The sequence below is a fragment of the Euprymna scolopes genome, chromosome 7, assembly GCF_053919585.1.
Source record: "Euprymna scolopes isolate OS-2025 chromosome 7, ASM5391958v1, whole genome shotgun sequence".
Classification (NCBI taxonomy): domain Eukaryota; kingdom Metazoa; phylum Mollusca; class Cephalopoda; order Sepiida; family Sepiolidae; genus Euprymna; species Euprymna scolopes.
The window spans coordinates 15325638-15347954 of NC_136488.1; the positions used below are offsets into that span (position 1 = coordinate 15325638).

A 22317-nucleotide genomic window follows, 5' to 3' on the forward strand; every position below is an offset into this window, starting at 1 on the left:
TTAATGAAGATTGTAATATTCTTAACACCCAAACTTCTTTCCCTAAAAATGTAAAGGCCTTTCCATTGAAAAAGTGGGAGGGGTTAAATCGTGTGTGTGTGTGTGTGTGTGTGTGTGTGTGTGTGTGTGTGTGATATCCTGAAGATAAGCAGGTTACTCTTCAAAAGATACTTTCACAAAAGCTGAGATAGGTACTTTTGAGTTTTGAATGGTTGAGCTGTCAGTGATTCTTCTTCCCAGCCCCTCCCCCTCCTCTTTCCAGTGACACACACAGAAAAAAAAAGGGAGAGGAGGAGGAAGGACTCAGCACTTTTTTTTGTCTTTTTTTATGGTTTGTTTGTAGTTAACTGTAGCAGTCTAGTTATCCAAATAAAAGTCTGAAATATGAGAAGACAAGGTGGAGAAAGAAATGTATATTTACTGGTGGAGATCATTGCTAGATTGTTATCTGCTTTTATCTAAATAACTTTATCACATCCCATGTTCACGTCAACATTTTTGACTTATGGATGGGAATCCATGATTTATATTATGGCTCGTCTTGTAGAGCCAGCTGCTACTTGAGTTAAATTCTTTGCTATTAACAAGAGGGTGATGGGTGATGGGTGGGGGCAAGAGCATAAAAGTTTAAAATTATTTAATTTGAAGATCTGCAAATTTCTGTCAACACAACTTTAATGATTGCACATAAAGTATTTATTTATTATTGATTGAATGTTTATTGAAATAAAAAAAAAATGCAATAGTCCAAGATAAACCGAAATCTGAAAAAACAATTTAATTACGAAATTAAATCGATTAGAATGCATTTGGTTTTGTTTATAAACAAGTCAGCCATTTTAATAGTTTACTAGTTAAAAAAAAAAAAAATGAATGAACTTTGTAAATATTTTACTTAGGATTGAACCTTCAAGCTCCAGAATAATGTCACTTAAAACTGTAGACTAATGGTGTAATGGAAAAAATTCTGTTTCGTCTTGTAGAGCCAACTGATACTTAAGGTAAATTCTTTGGTCTAAACATGGGGCGGCAGGAGGGGGTGTATAAGTTTAAAATTTAAAAAAATATTTTAAAGTTAAAAAATTTAAACATTTCTATACCAACATAACTTTGATAAAATTTATTTTAATGGGAATTTATAAAGGGACGGTCTATATCGCTACCTCTTCATCACTGCTGGCATTGGTGAACTATAGCAGAGAATCACTTCTGCATATTATCGGAGACCCCCTACAACATATTTGGCAAGAGCTTAACTACTGACTTGACGTGGCGGTGCATGTATAAACCTATGATGTTCAACACATAAACTATTCAGTGCTTATAAAAAGGAATATACAGGTTAACTGTAACAGTTGAAAATTAAGAATTTAATGAAATTATTTTGACATTAAAGTTTTATGACTTTTCCTCTCTTTAAGTTTACTGAAAATGTGCTGTTTATAATGTCTTTCAATTCAAGCTACTGTTTTAAAGAAAGAAAAAAAAACAACTCTTTTCTCCATGACTGAGTAATGAAATTTGCTTCCTGAGAGTATGATAAGGATACAGAAACTTACAAGGAAATAGTGACTCCAAAAGATATTTTATTTAAAACTATCTACAGTTGCTCGTCTGTTTATATCTTATTTGAGTGTCATTACATTGAACGGTTGTTGATTGATTTCTCTGTATAAGTTTGAAATGTGTTGCAACTCCATCAAAAATAGATTTGGTTTATTTAACTTTAAGATCTTCAAATTTCTATATCAATATAACTTTGATAATTACAAATTGAATTATTTGTTTGTAATCGATTAATAAATCGAATATTTAGTGAAATAAAAATGCAATAGTGTAAGAGAAAATAAAATTTGAAAACCATTTAATCACAAAATTAAATCGATCAGAATGCATTCATAAACAAATCAGCCATTTTAATATTTTAATAATCGAAAAAAAAAAAAAATTGCACCATCAATCTCCAGAATAATGTCACTTAGAACTGTGGACTGATGGTTCCACAGAATAAAGTGCTGAATTAAAATCGGTTCTATATGACACTATCTTCACTACTACTATCAGATCAAGCTTATCGGCTTTTTGACCTAAAAATGCACCAAATATTGATGTTTTTTTTTTCTTTTCCATTGCAAAACGCAGTTATGTTTTCAAAGTCGAAAACAAAAGAATTTTCTTTTCTAAAACAACCAAACCAAACTAAACACCATGAATATGAATAAGAAATTTAAAGCATAAAATAAATAATCCAAAAAGAGTTGATATGCTGTAAAACTAAACAGCCAAATCTAGCAATTACAGTCGATACTAACACTATACGTAAGAATTCCTCAAGACTTCTACTGACTCGTGCCTGACAAAAAAATAAACGTCTATCTCCATGGATAAAATAAAGGATTCTGTTAAAATGTCATACAAATTCCAAAGTTCAATATGAAGATTCCCGAATGCAACTTCTACACATGAAGAAGGTCGGAGGTTAGATTGGCTGAAACGTTGTGAGAATAGCTTACAAAAATGAGAACAGAAATCCGAATAATCTAAACAATACAAGGTACTTTTTATGCTTGTTTTGAAATCGTTAACACATTTTAACAGCGATGGTCACTGGAAGAAGGTGAATATTGTGGTAGAAACAAAAATGGAATCCATATTGGTTATTGTTTGGCAATAAAACCTCATTGAGGGTTTACCATTTTTTTTTTGTTATTATGATTACCATATGTGTTATTTAGATTTCCAAAGATATGTGAAAATAGCGGATTTGATTAATCCCTAATGTTTCTGATCCCCCACCCCCAAAATTATATAAGCAAACTATTTCAAGTTACTTTTATTTTTCACTTCAAAGTGAATATTATATACAGTTTGTTGAACTTGTGGCCTACAAATCTCTCTCGTATATGTTATTAAAATATGCTTGTGACAATTAAGCTACACAGGTTTCATCCCTGTAGGAATCTTCAGGCTAAAAGCATTTTAGCCTGATGTTTCTCTGAGGGCCATTGTATAGCTTAATTGCCATAAATATCTATTCATAACTTGCTGCCAAGGTTTACTCGCATATTAAGCGCTATTAAAGTAAATACTGAAAATCGATACATAAAATAATGTATCTCATAACATTTTATGTGGATACATAAAATAATAATAAAATTATTCACACATATACACATTCACATTGCATGAGCGATGTTTCTGACAAAGGGGAAAGAAATATTGTTTTCTGTGTTGGAATCTATCCATCTAGCACTTGTTGTTGGTTAGTTTTTAATCTTGAAGTAGTACAGTAGAACCCCGAGATACGAGATGATGTGGAATACAATGTGTTTCCAGCCCCTGGTTACGATATTTGTCCAGCCTTACGGTGTTGTTTATAATGTTATTTGATTATATACATGTGTATTATATACTGTATTTTGTTACTAATTTTTAATATGTACTGTATAAAATTTTGCTTAGGCCTCGCCATACAATGATTTCACCTTACGATCCAAACCTCGGAATGGATTAATGCCATATCCCAGGGTTCTACTGTATTTTCTTTAGCTCTTTACATCAAGTGGCTTCACATCTTGTTTGGAATGAATTCTATAAAAAAAAAAAAAAACTGCCAAAGGTAAGTGTTATTGGCTGGTTGCAAAAGTGGCATAGTTCACATTTCATTTTCCTTCAGTCAAAGTTCTCAAAAATCAAGGAACCCCCTCCCCCCTAGCTGAGGCTAAAACTTGAACATAGATATTCGAATGCTCCATTAAAGTTCTCAAACACCGAGTTAGTAAAGAAGTTGAGAACATAACTTTCCTCTCCTCAGTTTATCATGTTATATAGGGCATCTTTCTTTTTGATCTCTTGGTCTTACTGGATTCCAGAACAAGAATTTATCTAGTCTGGTGGAGTATCCAGATTCGTGTTGCTATTTAAGGTAACATCACTTGGAGAAGATGCACCATTTCTCATAAAAGTCATTGTGGATTTTATTTGATCTGCGAATAGTATGTGAGTTTGAATATTTGGTCAGGTTGTAAAGAATAGTATCCTCATACCAGGTTGTCCTGACAACCCCCTATACAGAGGCCATTAGACACTCGAGGATAATGAGTCTAGTAGGCATTCAAGTTCTCTAAGGAATGACTTTCACTCCAGATGAGAAATGAAAGACATCCTCACTGTAATCTCTGAACGCATATACCATTCACTGGACAAAGCGGGAGAGGGCAGAGCGGTAGCTCTAGATATATCTAAGGCTTTTGACAGGGTATGGCATGAGGGTCTCCTCAGGAAGATTAGATCATACGGTATCACTGGTAGTGGTAGAATACTTAACATAATTAAATCCTTCTTAGATAAGAGAAAAATCCAGGTTGTCCTCGATGGTCGTACATCTAAACAATATGATATAAATGTGGGAGTCCCTCAGGGGTCTATCCTTGGCCCTTTATTATTCCTAATATTCATAAATGACCTCCCCGACAAAATTGCCTCTGAGATGGGTATATATGCTGATGACACCACACTCTATAACAGGCACAATAGGAAAACAAATAAACACATATCTAAGGAAATGGCAAAAACACTAGAGGATAACCTTCAATCTGTAGTAGAATGGGGACAAAAATGGATGGTCACATTCAATGCTGCCAAGACTAAACTTGTTTCCTTCAATAATTACAAGAAACCTTCTCTACCACTAATAGCAATGGCCAAAGATTCATTATCTGAAAATATTTCTTTTAAACTCCTCAGCCTAACATTCACAGGAAACATGAATTGGAATAATTACATTGAGAGCATTGCCAAGACTGCTGCGAAGAAGGTAGGCTCTCTCTACCGTGCTAGAAAACTTCTAACACCCGAAAGTATCCTGTACCTCTACAAGGCCACTATTCGTCCATGTATGGAGTATTGCTGTCAGATTTGGTCTGGTGCATCGGCTACTAGTCTCTCGCTCCTTGACAGGGTTCAAAAGAGAGTCGCAAATCTGATAGGCCCTAAACTGGCATCTAAGCTTCAGCCTCTGTCCCATCGTCGAAACGTTGCATCCCTCTGCCTTTTCTACAAGTATTATAATGGTGAATACTCTGATGAACTGCAAGCACTTGTGCCCCCACGACGTAAACACCTTCAACAGACCCGACAAGCTACAAAATCCCATCCCCACACTGTAGAGATCCCTAGATGTAAAAGATCTTTCTACTCCAGTAGTTTCTTCCCCAGAACTGCTAGACTTTGGAATTCCATTCCAGGTCACTGCTTCCCCAACTGTACTAACATGCATAAGTTCAAGTGCAACGTGAACCAACATCTCGCTGCCCTAATCCCTACATAGTATCCCAGTAGATGTTTCCCCTGATAGTAGCCCCCTACACCAAAGTGCCAATGTGCCTTGTTTGGGGTGAAAATGTAATAATAAAAAAAAAAAAATCTGTTGCTAAGATTGCTGGAAAAATAGTTGGAACATTCTAACGGTTCAGATTCCGATGCAATCCTTTACCTGCATGTTAGATATGTGTTAAGATGAAGCACTATTGCCACATCTGGGGAGGAGCTGCTATGAGTACTTTTTCTTGCCTTGACAGAGTTCAAAATTGACTTCGCGATCTAGTTGGGAATTATTTTTTTTTTCTCCTTCTTAAAATTCCTTTCTCACAGAATAGACGTTACTAGTCTTTATTATTTTCATAACAGGTGTTCGACTGAGCTCCAATCTCTGGTTCACTCCCCCCCTAAAACATTCATAGCAAGAACTCGTTTAGCTATAACCACTGCAAAGAACTTTTCTTTCTTTGTGTACCTAGAACCAAACAACTTCCATAAACAGAATTTCTTTCCAAGAACTTTCCATCTATGAAACATAAGATTGTACTTCTATTAGAAAAGTAGATTTAAAAATCCAAAAATCCATGTGTAATAAAGTACTCGGTAAAATTCAATTGTAAGTTACTCTTCTGGAAGTTAAAGGTTCAATCCTCAGTGCGGATAACATTACAAAATACACTTTCAAATTCTAACCAGCCATGATGGAATGAGAGCATGCTACCACTGTGGATTAAATAAAGAGTTCCATTCAAAATTTCATGCATATTCCTGAGTTCAGAAGAAAGATTCCAAAGTTTAACAAGGTTGGAGGTTACATCGGCCAAAACCTTGTGAAAATAACATTCAAGATGAAAACAATAGTCTGAATAATCCAAATAATATGAATTATCAATCCTCATCTCAGAAATACAACTGGGTCATCTTCAAGTCTAGTATCAATAAATACTTGTTGAGCCACCATCTTCATCAAATTCTGATCATTTCGCCCATCATTTCCAATCCTGTAATTATACAACTGACAATGTTATTAACTTTTACTCTGAAATGGCTTTTAGCCTTGTTAACTGATAACTCATGACTATTACAAAAAATAATTTACACTATAGAACTATTTGGGAAGGGTAGGAACATCCTTTAGTAGATACATGCAAAAAATAGCAACTTGTGTTTAATAAATCGTTTACAATGTTTGAAGCTTTTAATTTGGGAGCGTTGGGAAATATGAAGTGACCCTTTAGTGGCTATTACTGTAGGGTTTATTCTGATTTGGAGTAGTAGTAGTAGTAGTTCCTGTTGCATCTATGGGTTAAATAAAATCTATTGTTAACAGATTAGCTGTTGCAAAATATATTATTACTCGTCCAGAATGATATTATTACTCGTCTAGAATGAATTAATTTGCAAACTAAAAATGACCTGATAAAGATTTGATATGCTATATGAGCAATCAACCAAGTTTTGATAGAACTTGAATGCCTATTAGACATCATTCTCAGGTGTCTTCAGTCTCTCTGGATAGGGTTTTAGGATACTTCCCATTTGATGTAAACCCTGACCAAATATAAAAAAATGATGTGCTGTTTCCTCAAGTCATCCAGCTTGTCCCCCCACCCCCAGGTTGCTGACAAAGGTACTCCCTCTATTAATGGAGGAAAGGTTTTAATAAAAAGAAAAAAAAATAATAAACAAACAAACAAAAAAAACCCATAGACAATGAGGAACTCCTATAAACATGAATATAAACAAAAATACTGACAGGCCGGCACCCAGGATAAAAAGCTCCTCCACCTCAACTCGTTTATACAGGAAGTGGCACTTCAGCTAGAAGAGACCAACCAGGATCAGTCATCAGGCCTGGATGGAAAAGTCTTGACCCCTATCTCCATTTATTGCAGAAAAAAAAGGTGCTACTGATTTGCTACCATTACTCAAAATTTGAAAAATGGAGCAAGGCATTAAATGAAATCCAAACCAAAAGAAATTTACTTCCTTCAATTTTGTTTGATTGACTTTTGACTTATGCTTGCAATAATCATTAAGTAATCGGTACTTTGTATATAACTTGGTATTTTTGCATGTTTTAAATTGAACTCTTGACATTAAGGCCTACAGTTTAAAAATATTTTTTTTTTACTTTAAAGTAACCACTTATCAAGGCCCGAAGGTCACTCGAGAATAAGGGTTAATGAATGTAAGATGGTAGTTTAGTAATCGTTAATGGTGTAAATTGGGTAGATTTTGTTTTGTAATCTAACCACGTTCTTAGAAATTAGATATCTTTTGAGGTGTCAGATTTGAGATGTACAGCTTGTCATGATTAGTTTACGCTCTTGTAGATAAAGTTGCTTTAAAATCCATGTCTGAGAGATCAGGTTATATTTTGGTTGTAATAATAACTTGCACATTTAGGTCACCAGAAAATGAATTTGCTTTCGACATTTTGAAAGTTTGAAGAGTTTAGATGCAAAACATGATCCAATTTCTTTAAATTCAGGAGTTAGAACAAAAACAGGAAGGTTTAAAATATAGAATTTGACTGGAATAGGTTATTTTAATTTAAACCAAAAAGATCTGCAGGAAAAAAAACATTCTGTCAAAATCTAGGGTGTTGTAGAAATGATAAAATACAAAATGTTTGACATCTTAACACCTTGAAAATGATTATTTTTTATTTGAACTTTACATTTGCAAATTTACATTTACGTATTTCAGACTATTGTCGTCATCTTTGTTGTTATTTTCACGTTTTGATGGTTGCTAGCTTCCATTTGTGAGGGTAACTTAATAGGAATCTTCAATTGAGCACTTTGATTAATCTTAAGAGAGATGCTTCAATGAATTTATACATATTAGTTGTTATGGTGGGTAATGTGTTAAATTAAGTAGAAGAATACACTTCCACTAGAAATTAAGATTACATAGCTAGGAAAACTTCATTAGACATTAAGGTAGCATGGTCAAATGAAGTGACATCACAGGAAGTCTCGAGTGTGATGTGGTAAATAAGATAGTCAAATCTTTCTTTGTGGATTTTGGTGCGTGAAATGAACAGACATGTTTTGGAACACTTCTCATCCCTGCCTTCCTACTCTGCAGGATGAGGACGTGTTATTGATTACGTGTCTCACAGTAATAACAGGAGACGTTTTTGTACTGTTTGTAGTTGACAAGATAGAATAAAAAAAACTTGATTTGGATTTTAATATTTTTCTACTGTTGTGTTTTCAACTCAGCTTCCCTTAACCATGTGCTGTTGATAATGTTGTGAGAATATTATCTGAGATGAGAAGAGTAGGCCAAACAATCGAAAAATAGAATGAATATCAATTTTTAAACATTTCAACTTCTTTTGTGTTTGAAGTTGTGACCAATAAGCTGTGTTTCAATGATTAGGATTGCTTGGTGACAAATAAGCTCTGTATCCCCCTCCCCCAAAAGCAGATCATACTGCAAATTCTAATTCGATTTGATAACATTTTTATTTCATAAAGTGTCATGGCCGACAAATTTTAATTGCTGTTCATGTAAGGAAAAGAAATCCAGGAACAAAAAAAACATTACAACAGGTAAAATATGAGTGCAGTTGCAGGCTGTCCATTTTAGCACAATAAAACTTGCGTTTTCTTTTCTCTGACTAAACATTAAATTGCACAAAGCAGCTACTCTCTCTCTTTCCCTCTCACTTTTTTCTCTTCTTCGTTCGTTATTTCTATGTCAGTCAGAGTTACAGACAAATGTGTTGCCTTTTTATATGCATCAAATTTGCATCGATTAATATGAGACCATAATGATAGAGAAGAAAAAAAAGAGTAGAAAATAGACCTTATGTTTACTTTCAGCAACCTCATAACTCTCACTTCCCTTAATTTGCCATTTAGTTTTCACATTCCATGAGCGATGTTTCTGACAAAGGGGGAAGAATTGCTGTTTTCTGGATCAAATCTATCTATCTCACATTAATTGTTGATTAAAAAATTTGACATTGAATTATTATTCTTTTTGTTATAATGGAAAAACTTAGCACCCCTCTAACACTAAATGGTTGGTTAGTTGTTAAAGATGACGTTTGAAAAAAAAAGATAGAAGTTTGGCATACAGATGGAGGAAGACGAAAGAAAGGAACTACACGCGCATTTGTGGGCGAAATACTCTTTCACACTTACCTACCGACATATAAATTCTTCATTGGACTCTATTCTTGTTTTGTACTATTCGTACAATAAACCTAATTGTGTTACCTAAACCATTGTTCGATTAATTATTCCACCTCGGATTTATTATTTTGCTTATATCGAAATTCATGATATAACTTTTTTTAAAATTTTTTTTTAGCTCCTTACATCAAGTGTCTTTCTGAAGCGAGTCTCATAAAAAAAGTAAAACAAAAAATTAACAGCTTCAAAATAAATGGAATTTTTCATGTGTCAGTCACTCGGTATGCGTGGAGCCACACTGCATTAAAAAAATGACAAATTAAAAGCAGACTGGGAAGTTAAATTTTGAACAACTTGAGAAAACGCTGGTAATGGAAATTTGTCAATTTTGGTGTTAGACAAACGAGTGTTCTTTCTGAATTTTTTGTCGTCACTGTCACCTTATTACAACCACAGATTTACATACGTCTTTGTTTTTTTACAAAGACACGTCAGTTTTTATCCAATTGCAAATGACAAAACTTTTTTCAATTCAGATAAATGACTTGTGTGCACGGCACAGTATTATAATAATATTTATAAGAAAATGATTTCTATAAGTAAAGTTTAGAAATAACTTTCTCACTTTAGTTTTTTTTATTATAAAACACATAAGCTTTGCATTAGTGCACAATTGAATCATGTGGGCATTAAACAGCATCCATTGTTCATCGGGGTGAGAGGGGGGTCTATTGAAGACTATCTGACAACTCATTTTTTTATCAGGAAATTTAAGCCATAAAATTTTTTTTAGACATTTCAACTTCAGTTATATATTATCTGGATGGTTTTAGTGTTGGCATACAGGTCGCTACAGACAAATTTCTTTTTAGTTGAACTTTGACAACGAAATATTTTATTTACTAGCCAAATAGAAAAGTTACTAACCAAAGAAATATGATTTTTGGAATATGACACCTTCGTTCCGTGATGAGTACATACATCAAAAACATTTTTCTGTATTTTTTTTTAAATAAGTGTAATTTTAAATATGCACCGAATTTTATGTTGAGACTTGAAGATATAAACATTCAAATTTCTTCAGATGTTTTTTTTTATAAACTGCCTTCATTAAAATAATGTATATTGTTCTATTAAACTTTCATTGTTTGAATAATTTGGCTTTACTCGTTTTATATATAAAAAAAATAAAGATTGATAAGATATTTTTCACTCAATAATGAGCTTTGGAAGATTGTCAATGAAAAAAAAAACAAACAAAAAAAAAACACCATTACCAAAAGATAAGTTTTATTATTTTTAATCGCCATTTGAAAAAAATCACTCGCAAATACAACTGTTTCACTTGCAACTTATATGGTTTTATATGCCAGGGGATTAACCAAGTTATAATAATAAGAAAATAATTTATGCCAACAATAAGTCTGATCATCTCTGTTCAAAAGTACGAAAAGGTAGAATGATTATACAGTCCAGTAAGTAAATTAATAATGGTCAAAATCAAAATTTTAACTCCTGACAGAAAAGAATTCACAAATTTGTTTACTTAAAAACAAAATAATTGTGGATTGTTAAAATTCCAGCTTTTATTCATGGAACAAATTTTGTGATTGACCACACAAAATAGAGAAGAAAAAAATAACCTAATTCTTCTGATACTTAAAATACCATTTTTTTTTTTTTTTTTTTTTAACAATTTTCTTTATTTTACCATCAGCAGACGACTCAAAACACAATTATAGTTTTGTTGTAGATAATTTACATTATATAATGCTGTAACGTTATTGTTGACCATTCTATGATTTGAAAAGGTTATCTGGAACAGTGGCTTATCACATAAGCAACTGAGTCTTGTTGATGCATAAGTAGTCAGCTCAGTGAGTAGTGACACCTCTCTATAGTAATGGAAGCAGCAGAAGTTTGTATTTTACTTTTTGTTGATTCTGTAATAAAGTAACAATAAAAAACACCAACAACATTCCTATTGTAGAGCAACATATTCTTTGTTATTTTCTTTTTTTTTTTGTACAACACTATACAGTTACACATATAAGCTTCTTCTTGGCTTCTCCTCAGGTGAGTGTGGGAATAAAGATGTCCGATCTGATCATGTCATTAACCAAATAGGTGTGATATTATCAACATCTCCTTCTCTCCTAAAGTGTTAGAAAGCAAAAAGAAAATAGAGGAGACAAAGGAAGTTATTGGAAAGATAATGAGAAGGAAGTGGTTCACTAATGCAAACATAAAGGTCGTCTGAAATAGGATAGTTAATCAAGGTGTGGCACTACAGACAGACCCTGAAGGGCGATCAAGGTTGGATTTTTTGGTCTTATAAATCCATGTTTATTTATTATCTGATCTTCCATGGTGTGGCAGGCAAAGACTGAACATAGAAATCAATATATTTAGAGTTTTGCGACAGTTGCGGTTGAGGAGAGTTTCCAGTTTGGGACAGTTGAAGGAACATTGCAGCTTGGATCAGATCGGATAAGTTTAGGAGGACGAGATGAGCTAATATCAACCGACAACAAATTGGCCTCAACAGAGGACTAAGATGTGGTTGTTAGCACTTGGAAGGTTGTTTCCCACAATGGTGTCACACATGCACCAAGAGCCAAACTAATATCTGCGGAATGTATTTGAATCTTTTGTTTCTCTAGTGTTTTGTAATTTTATGATTGTGAGCCACCTAATATAAGAAACGATGACATGGCCAAATTAGAAGATGAAAGAGAAGACCACAGAGACAGTGTTGGGGTCAGTGGTTGCTGTCGAACGAGATGGGAATGTGATTGCATGGAGGAAGATTTTGTCTTTATTGCTACATATCATTTCAGACTTTCTGCTCATCATATCCTGACATGTAGCTTCTAATTTTTAACTTCTAAACAAATTTTCTAATTAATCTAACCTTATGTTGAAAGTTTGGTTTTCAATCCACCCACGGCCAAATATTGCTATAATACTGTCCTCCATGTACATGCATATATCTTGTTTACCTACATACATAAAGTTCTAGTATCACATATGTAATTTATTTAATCAACTTGTCAGATTAAAAATCAAAATAGAAACTTTGTTAACCTTTCATTAAATCGAGTTTTTGAAACAGAAAAAAACTAAAACTGTTTTTTTGTCTCCGAAGATTGATTATTTGTCTTGTTTGGATTCATAGTGTAGTGGATAATGTACTTGAAGGTTAAAGGTTCAATCTTCAATGCTGGTGGCCTGCAAAATACAATCGCACATTATTTAGGACTTCTATACAGTCATGGTTGATGGAACGAGAACATGCGAATCCCACAGATTAAATAAAGTGTTTGATTCGAATTTCCATGCAGATTCCCACAATTGACAGAAAAATTCACAAGTTTGTCAAGATACATATGTAGGTCAGAAGTTACATCAACCGAAACGTTGTGAAAATAACACTCAAGATGAGAACAGTAGTCCAAAAAAATCCAAATAATAAAAATGATTTTTTTGCCATTTAAATTAAAAAATATTTTCAGAATTTTCCTTTCCTTTCTTATCTCTTATTTTTATTGTAGATCCATTCTGTTTTCACAGCCTTTTTGGTCCCCTGATTTATCGGAGAGGGACCTATGTTTTTAGTGGCATCCATGCTTCCGTGCATCTGTTAGTCCAGACTATTGCCAGATAACTGTCCATTAGTTTTTCCTGAAATTTTGCCACAAATTGTCTTTCATTAAATAGATGTGCACAGTAAAAAAAATATTTTTTACAAACATTCCTGTTGCGCCTCCAGGGGCTCAAAAGAGGTAAAAAATGCCCCCAAATTGCCAAAAATGACACATTTTGCCCTATAACTTTTAATTCATCCATTAGACTTTTTTGGTCAAAATGTGGAGCCCATTCTTCTTAATATAAATCCAATATGGGTGACCCTGGCAAAATTCTGGTCTGCGTCCCCGGGGATTTTCAGTGCTAAAAACAAGGTTTTGTGGCTCTTTTTTCATATTTCTCAACAAAAACTTCATATGTCTGACTATATAGTGGTTTTTCACATTGGGCAACTTAAATATACATGTGTTAAGGCCTGAAACTGCACAGTTATCCATTTACACTGGGATTTGACGTCCCCAGGGGCTCAAAAGAGGTCAAAAATGCCCCCAAATGGCCAAAAATGACACTTTTAGCCCCATAACGTTTGATCCATCCATTAGATTTTCCTGAAACTTGGCCAAAATGTGGAGGCTCTTGTTCTTAATATAAATTCAGTATGGGTGACCCTGGCAAAATTCTGGTTCGCATCCCTCTGGACTTTTAGGGCTAAAAAATATGCCTTTTGGAGTTCTTTTTTCATATTAGGCAAGAACTTGATATGTATACATATACAGTAGTTTTCCATGGTGCTGAATTCAAATATACATGTCTTAAGGCGTGAAACTGGATCGTTTGTTTGTTTTCACTGGGATTCGGCATTCTTAGGAGCTCAAAAGGGGTCACAAATGCCCCAAAACTGCAAAAAGATGGCACTTTTTACCCCATAACTTTTGTCCCATCCATTGGCTCTTCACACTTCTCACATTAATCATTTCTTTAATTTTTGTGGCGTTATCTCACATGCAGCACAAGAGGGGGGACCACACACGTGCGGCTTTTTTTTTTTTTTAAATTTCTTTTCTGAATTCTGTGTCTTTCTACTTCAAGTTTAAAGAGAATCAGTTTTTGAAAAGTTCAGATGATAATAATAATAATAATAATAATAATAATAATAATAATAATAGAGCCATCATAGTAAGGATCTACATATGATGATCGGATGGAATTACATTGTTTCGTTCTTATTTCATCAAATTTGGTGTTGATGTTTATGTTTGTAGTTTCAAATTGCTTGTATACAACCAGAAAAATCTGAATCTGGAATCAGTTTTTAAAAAAACTTTACTCTGACTCCTTCAGAAATTGTTGATTGTGATTCCCATTCTCAGGGAATTGGCGATTTTTGTAGAAATCAAAAATCGTATTATGAGAGACAAAAAAATACAATTTTTGATTTCTACAAAAATTTACAATCCTCAACTTCTGGTTACAACTTCTACTAATGCATAACTTGATTTTATATAATAAAATAAAATCTTAGCTAGAAAATAAATCATATTAAAGTTTTAGTTTCAAATTGTTTGTGTTAACTAACTGATCTCCATCTGTTTAAAAAGTTAGTGGATAGTTTCTGAAATGGTATCTACTTGTGTTGGAATAATTAATCTGAATCTGAATTGGAGAAAATTATAATTTTTTGTGCAATCAGAATCGGGGAAAATTTCTTATTTTCCGGTGCCTAAAAACAATTCTTTTTTCTTTTTTTTTTTTTTTTGTTTAAAACAGTTTTTCATTTGTTGGCACTACCAATAAAATGATGACTATTTCTTCATTTTAAACCACCAGTAAAACTAAAATCTATACATGCTCCACTTCACGAGTGTATTTTTGCATTTGTGGAAATATATGCACATATTACACAGGTTCTTAAGTTATTCCAAAAATTAAAAACAAAAAAAGAACAAGAAACAAAAATTAACAACTTAACTTTATTGACAAGAAACTGTATTTCAATGTGCCTGAATACTTCTATTAATTTGTAAGCTAATTGCATAAAAGCAAGACTTTCAAATGGGGTTTTAAAATGTTAACTTAAACAATATGAAAATGACTGCCTTTCGTCTTCAGTTTATCGATTTATGTAAATTGCTAAACACAACTGAGAAAAGATTGTGTTAATTATATTTTTTTAACGATTCTTATAACTAATCAATTGCGATTTCGATAAATTATCCATGTTTGGCAGATAGTGTTATAGGCTTCCTCATAGCCAATCCATGCTATAACTACATTTTTTTTTCTTGTTTTTTTTTCTTTTCTTTTCTTTATTTCCTTTGCGATCTTTTGGTTAGTGTAGAACAGATCATGTGTCGCTTTTGTCACTTTCCAGCATCCTTTTGGTTTCTTGGTGATTAACTGAGCCATAGATCTGTTCACTTACTTGTGCTGTTAAAATTTCCGCATTGTTGGTAGGCAGGTTATATGTCTATAGTTGCTTGGGATCATTTTTCTCTTGTCTTTTTCTGTTAATGTGGTTCTTCCTTATCCCTCCACTGCGGTATGTTGTGTATACATCTTAGGTTTTGCGATAATCATGAAGTCAAAATTTCCCATATTTGAATAAATCTAAGAAAAATGGAACTATCTATATTATATTTCTTTCATTCTCTGTCTGTCTGTTCCACTATTTCTCAAAAACTACTGGGCTGATCTAACCGAAATTCTGTATAGACCTTTATGATAAGGTGCAGCAAACTAAGTATTATGGTATCAGCTCGATACACAGTTAGGAATTAATCACCACAATACCAGATATATTCTCATTTTTTTCTCGGACTGAACTAGCTGAAATTTTGTATGGATATTTATGAAAAGGTGCAGCGAACTAAGTGTTATGATATCTGGTCGATGCACAGTTAGGGATTAATAAGAATTTGTATTTACTGCAAAAATGAGCATAAATTTAACCATCAGTTTAGCATAAAACACTCATTCTAAGTCAATGTACTATGACTATGTCTAGTCTAGTTGTGTCATCTTTTGCTGAACAGTAATTTTGCAAGCAAATATGTCTGCACCCTGTATACACATAAAGAAGAAGAAGAAATAATGTATCCTGGAGGCATAAAATAACCTATTAAAAACCACCATTCATGTTTTGAGTCAAGCGTTTCAATTATCAGCGATGCATTTGTTTCTGTAGTCGTCTGCTGATTGACTTGCTCTGGTGAAATGCGTTTTTTGACCCCACCTCACCTCCCTCCATGTCACTTCTGGCCACGTGTCAGTGATTGTTGATAAAGTCCTGCCGAAACATCATTAAAGTTTGGCTGTTGTTTTGATTTAGTGCCCAGTTGACTTTATCTGATTATTATTGGATGGAGGGTGGGAGGAGGAGAAAGAAATGAGGATGATGAAATCAATCTGATGTGACTTTCTTTTTAGCCAATGAATTGTTTATTTTGTCATTGTATACACATGATTGCTGCTTGGCTAGCTGATTGGGTGGGGATGGTAGAGGGCTGCTGCTCAACATGTTAACTTTGTTGAAATGTCTCTACAAATGAATGGGATGGGTTAGGGTGAAGGTTGTCTTAATTGTTATTTCAATGATTTGTTCTTTTTTTTTTTTTTTGGTTTCTGAATTGAGTTCATGTTTTTTGCATACTTATCTTCATTCATTCATTAATTGGTCTGACTGATTTATCGCCATCCTCATGAGGGTCTGATGACGTCCAGGTCCTGCTTATGGGGTAGACCATGAGCATCACTTGATTTCTTTTTCTTTCTTTTTCTCTTTTATGGAAATCATCCCAGACAAGGCATGAAGCCGCTTAATGTAAGAAGCTTAAAACACAAAAGAAAAATATTGCTTCAAAGTCAAAAACTAGCCAATAAGTGTTCGATGGATAGATTCCAACCTAGGAAATAGCAATTCTTCCCTCTTTGTCAGAAAATTCATTCATGGATTGTGAGGACTAAAGAACAAAAAAAGAGAAGCGAAAGTAAACCTAAGGCCCATTTTCTACTCTCCTTTCTATTTTGTTGCTTGAATTTACTCTATCTCTTTTCATTACTCATTTACCAGAAATTATTAGTTGATCTTGAAAAGAATTAAAGGTGTTGAACTATAAAGGATTGATTTATCACCCTCTCTTCTAGGGCTTGATGAAGACTGAGCTTGTGAGGTAAACCATGAGCACTACAAGCTTGCCCCCCCTTCTTGTATAAATTGCCTGGATTGGATCCCTACCTCCACTTAAACGGTATGACCACTATAAATAATTAGCTCTGACTCTCCCTCCTTCTAAAATATAAAAGGCAAAATGTCTGTGTGTGTGTTTTTAATAGAAAAGACAAGGTATAACCATCCAGAAGAAGGGGATAATACTTGGAACGATGATTCTGGACACACTCTAATGCTAGAATTATTAGAAAATAAGGATAAGAAATATGAAATCAGGAAATGAAGGAATGGTGGCAGTAAAGTGTGAAGATGAAGAAATGTGGAAAAAAGAAACTGGAGGCCAAAAAGAGAAAAAATGGGCTACTAAATAAGGGGTTGATGGGAGGATGAAGTCCATTGGAAGGAGGAAGTTGGCTGGTTGTTTTTGTTCCAAGCCTTGAACATCATATGATTTCTATTTTTATTTTTTTTATTTTTAAAACTTTAACGTTATAAACCTATTTCCATTTTTATGGATGTCCAATGCAAACATACACAATATTCTTGTACCTCATCTAATCAAAATGAAATATACTTATTCAAATACATTAGACAATGTAGTTTCATAATCGATATATATTATGATAATATATTTTAAAAACCTTAGAGATTTCTCAATAAACAGACGGGAAGCACAACTACAATGTAGTCTAATGGATAGAACTGCTGACCATCAACTAGATGGTGTGATCTAGGTCTTGGAATGAATGATAGTCTAGCCACACTGACCCCCCCTTCTCCAGTTGAATACTCTTCACTTGTTAATGATATTGCCTGCTAATATTCAGCATAATGAACAGCTCTTTGTAAATAAACAAATAGAGCATTTTTAAGTTTATATGAATACATGTACATATCATTTACTTACTAGCACTTGTACATGGTCTAGTGGTTAGAGCTGTTGACCATCAACTAGATGCTTGTAGGTTTGATATCTAACTTAAGATGGGATGCTAGTCAACCCATCTGAAAAGCTATGATACATCGAAACAGTCTGCCTGTGGATGACATATATATTAGACTACCCGTAACCCGTTGAGTCAGTATGTTATATTAGCTATGGAATTAATGTATGAGCATAATACTTGTGATGTAAAGAAAATAGTTTTTTGTGACATAACAGAAACATTTCTATGAAAGTATATTAAAATGAAAAAAGAATATAGATCGATTTCTATGAGTTTATAATTGTTTATTTTTGAGAAAAAAAAAAACTTAGAGCTATTGAATTATAATTGGTTTGCCATACTTATAGGTTGTGCACTGAACAGATACCATAATACTTAAATGTTAAATTCAGATTTTGATATACCTTTTAATTTAAACGCGAAAAAAAAAAAAAAAAAAACAATTGGGATGCTGAAAACGTACACAGTAAAACAATATGTTTTATTGTAGCGTTGATTATTATGGATTTATGTTTATGTATGCATGCGCAACCGGAAGTCGTAAACTGGATGTGGGGTTACAACACTCATTACAAGGTCATTTGAGTTTTATAATTATATATATATATATATATATGCAGGTTTGGTTGAATATCAGTTTTCTCATGTTTTTAATGTTCTTAGTAACGTTCTTGATGGATGTGATGAGTAACCTTTCTAGCTTCAGATGATACTTAGTACACTAGAAATTGTGGTATTCAACCAAATTTGCATGAAATAATGACTTGCTGCCCCCCCTCTCTCTCAATATATATAATATAATGTAGGCTCTAATCCTTTTAATGCTGCTTATTAATTTAGTGTCAACCTTCTCTTTTGGTGTTAATGAGGAGACTATTTAAATAAACTCGATATTGTCTCTGAAACGACCGTACATTATTCTGGATTGTTTATATATATATATATATATATATATATATATATATATATAATATATATTTATATATATTTATATTTATTTATTAATTAAATAGGAGACAAATGAAATTTATAAATTAATGTAAGTTTATTTACATGTTCAAAGAAATCAAGATAAGAACAATCCAGGATAATGTACGATCATTTCCGAGACAACATTGAGTTTATTTAAGTATAGTCTCCTAATTTGTACAAAGGGGAAGGTTGACATTAAATTAATGATCAAGTCGCAGTATTAAAAGGATAAGGGTTAAACATCGAATATATATGGACGAAAGAGACGGATATTCAATACTTTTATCTTTATAATTTTCTTTGGATATTAAAAAAAAATGATATTTGTTTATGGCTTACCTAGATTATTGTCATTAAACCTAAGTTGTTTACTTTTATTACAAGATAATATCCATTTCCGCTAAATCAATGGTAATCCTGATCGAATCATGAGATAATCTCACTTAATTTTTGCCAATTAGATCAACCCTCTAATCATCTGTGGTTCTAATCTTGTTGTTCATTGAAGCATATAAAACAGTTCACCTGTTAATCCTACTTGTGTGTGTGTGTGTGTGTATGTTTTATTAAAGTATTTCATAGTTTAGCTGGATTTACAAAAAATAAGTCTTTTGTGTAGCAATTCTTTGTTGAAAAGGAGTACATCCAGTTAATGTTCCTATTTACAATGCCTCCCCACGGGACAGAGTTAGACACCAGGGTGAAGTCTCTTATTGTCTTGTGGGAACTGAGCTGACGATTTAAAGGCAGGGTGGTGGGGTGTCTAGATCCTATTTAGAGAATGTTTTGTACCAAACGAAATATAAAATACTAGTGCATATCCTCCATCAAAAATGATGGGGGAAAAATGTTGCCTGTGTAATCATAGAATTACATCATTTAATTTTTCACTATTTCTGATGACCTGAAAAAAAACAAGTATTGACTTTATATTTAGAGTAACTGTACCGGTATTCACCTAGGGTAGGTGAATACCGGGAGGGGTAGGAGGCTTCAAATCGGTTCATATATTTAGTGCTTTTTTTTTTTAAGGCTGACTACTTGTCTTTTTTTTTTTTTTTTTTTTTTACCCTACCCTATCCCATTGAAATGTTTTCCTCTGGAGTCTAGAAAAACAGCTGTTTTACCTACTAACTTACATCCCTATGTCTGTTCTACAAGTACTTTAATGGAATGTGTTCTGAGGAACTGGTTGCACTTGTACGCACCCCGATGTACATACACTCGACAAACTCGCCTAGCAGCAAAATTCTACCCCTTCATTGTAAAGGCCCCTAGATGTAAACCCTTCTACTCTTACAGTTTCTTCCCTTGGACTGCTAGACTTTGGAATTCCCTCACTTTTTCCTGCTTTCCTGACTGTACTAACATGCAGAAGTTTAAATGTAATGTGAAAAAACATCTTGCTCATCTCCTCACATAGTTCCATGATTCCAAATAGTAGCCCCTTACACCCATTGGCAATATGCCTTGTTTGGGGATCAAAAAAGTAAAATAACTCAAAAGGGTTGAAATGTAAAACAAAACCGATCAAGTTTTTGGCCCATGTTTTTCAAAAAAAAAATCAGTGTTAATAGATATACGCCTCGTTGGTACATATATTTTCTTGTCTTTGTTTAAAATGTTTTTCACTTGTGTTTGTTTTATATTATAAAATCTTTGATTAATGTAAGTGCTTTTGTTTTTTTCTAAAAAGATATTTCATGTTCAAAGTTTTTTTTTCTTTTTTTTAATTGCAGATTGTGTCAATGGTTCTTTGTCTCATTGTTCTGTTTTGAGGTAAACGAATCTCAAATACAATCGAGTAACGGACATCTAGAGAGCAGAACCGATGGGTCTGTACAAAGGACATCCAATTTGACGTCTTTCTCATCCATCATTTGAAAGTGACAGATTGCAGAAAAGAGGAATATTTTGGTTCAAAGCGAGAACATGTCTCAGGTAAAATTCTTCATTTATCATTTTTTAATTATTTTTATTATTTTTTTAACTCTTGTTGATTATTCTGTTTTTAAAGCATTAACATATTTACTCAGCTGCAATAAGTGCTTTCATTGTTTGCCAAAACTGCCCCCCCCCCAAGTATAGGCATAATATGTATAAGCAAAAAGACAGGTGGTACAAAATTAATCTATGCTGTTTTCACTACCTATGTATCTCCTGTCACATGATTTATTTTTGTTAGTTTTAATCAAGTGCTTGGTTGTCAAAACCGTACTCTTGAATCCATACTCCATGAATTGGCCACCGGACATCTGGAAATTCAATGTTGTCTTTAATCCGACGATATATATGTATGTATGTGTGTATATATGTATGTATCATTATTTATTATATACGGCATAATCAAGTTGACACACCGGTTCTCGTCAGACCACCAAAGTTAAGCAACATTGAGCCTGGCTAGTACCAAATGAGTAACCATTTAGGAATTCTAAGCGCTGCATGTGCTCTCTGCTTATTTTGGCATTGTTTCCAATCCTCCTGAACATCTGCTTGGCACTGGTATTTAACAGCGCTGACTCAGGAGAGGTGTGGTTGGAGATTGTGCAACTTTTGCCACAAAAATTCCATGCGCAGACACTTTTATATCGGGTATCCATAGTCTGTCAAGATTGAAGCAAGCTACCATGTATTATTATACTAAAACTTTGAATTTTCTTGTCACGATGTCACTATCTCAAATTTTAATGCCATGATGTAATTTATAGCAAACTTTTCATTTTGAAATGAAGTCAAAAAATATTTTGTGTGAAATTATCTTTGTTTTTAACTACAAAGATGGAAGTCACCATGGTCCAATGTGCTTAATAACACAGACTAACAATGTGGGTGTTCCAAGTTCGAACCTAGTTCGTTCCACAAAAATCATTTTCATTTAGGATGTTGGCAACTTTCACATGGTCCTTTCTGTAAGAACCTGATGTCTATCTAGAAAGAATTCTGACTACCAATGCCAACAATGAAATCTCTGGATTCATACAATATGATGATGAACTAAAGTAGGGGAAAATACTTAGTTTAGTAGTACTCTGGAAGCATCCTTAATTATATTTTATATATTTTGTGCTTCTGGTAGCACTCTACAGGCCTCCAGTTTACTGTTTTTTCACTGATCACTTAATTAATTTCCCTTCTAGTGAGAGGATTAGAAAATTGGGTTTAGTAG

At 33.4% G+C, this 22317-nt stretch overlaps 1 protein-coding gene across 2 annotated transcripts in view; it reads left to right on the forward strand.

Moving 5' to 3' along the window:
- LOC145279614 (uncharacterized) overlaps positions 1-22317 on the forward strand; it is a 350943-nt gene that overhangs the window by 54683 nt on the left and 273943 nt on the right. For both annotated transcript variants that reach the window (XM_080130812.1, XM_080130813.1), the window contains exon 2: positions 20888-21089. The gene's annotated coding sequence lies outside the window, so the exon portion shown is untranslated. The remainder of the gene's footprint in view (positions 1-20887; positions 21090-22317) is intronic.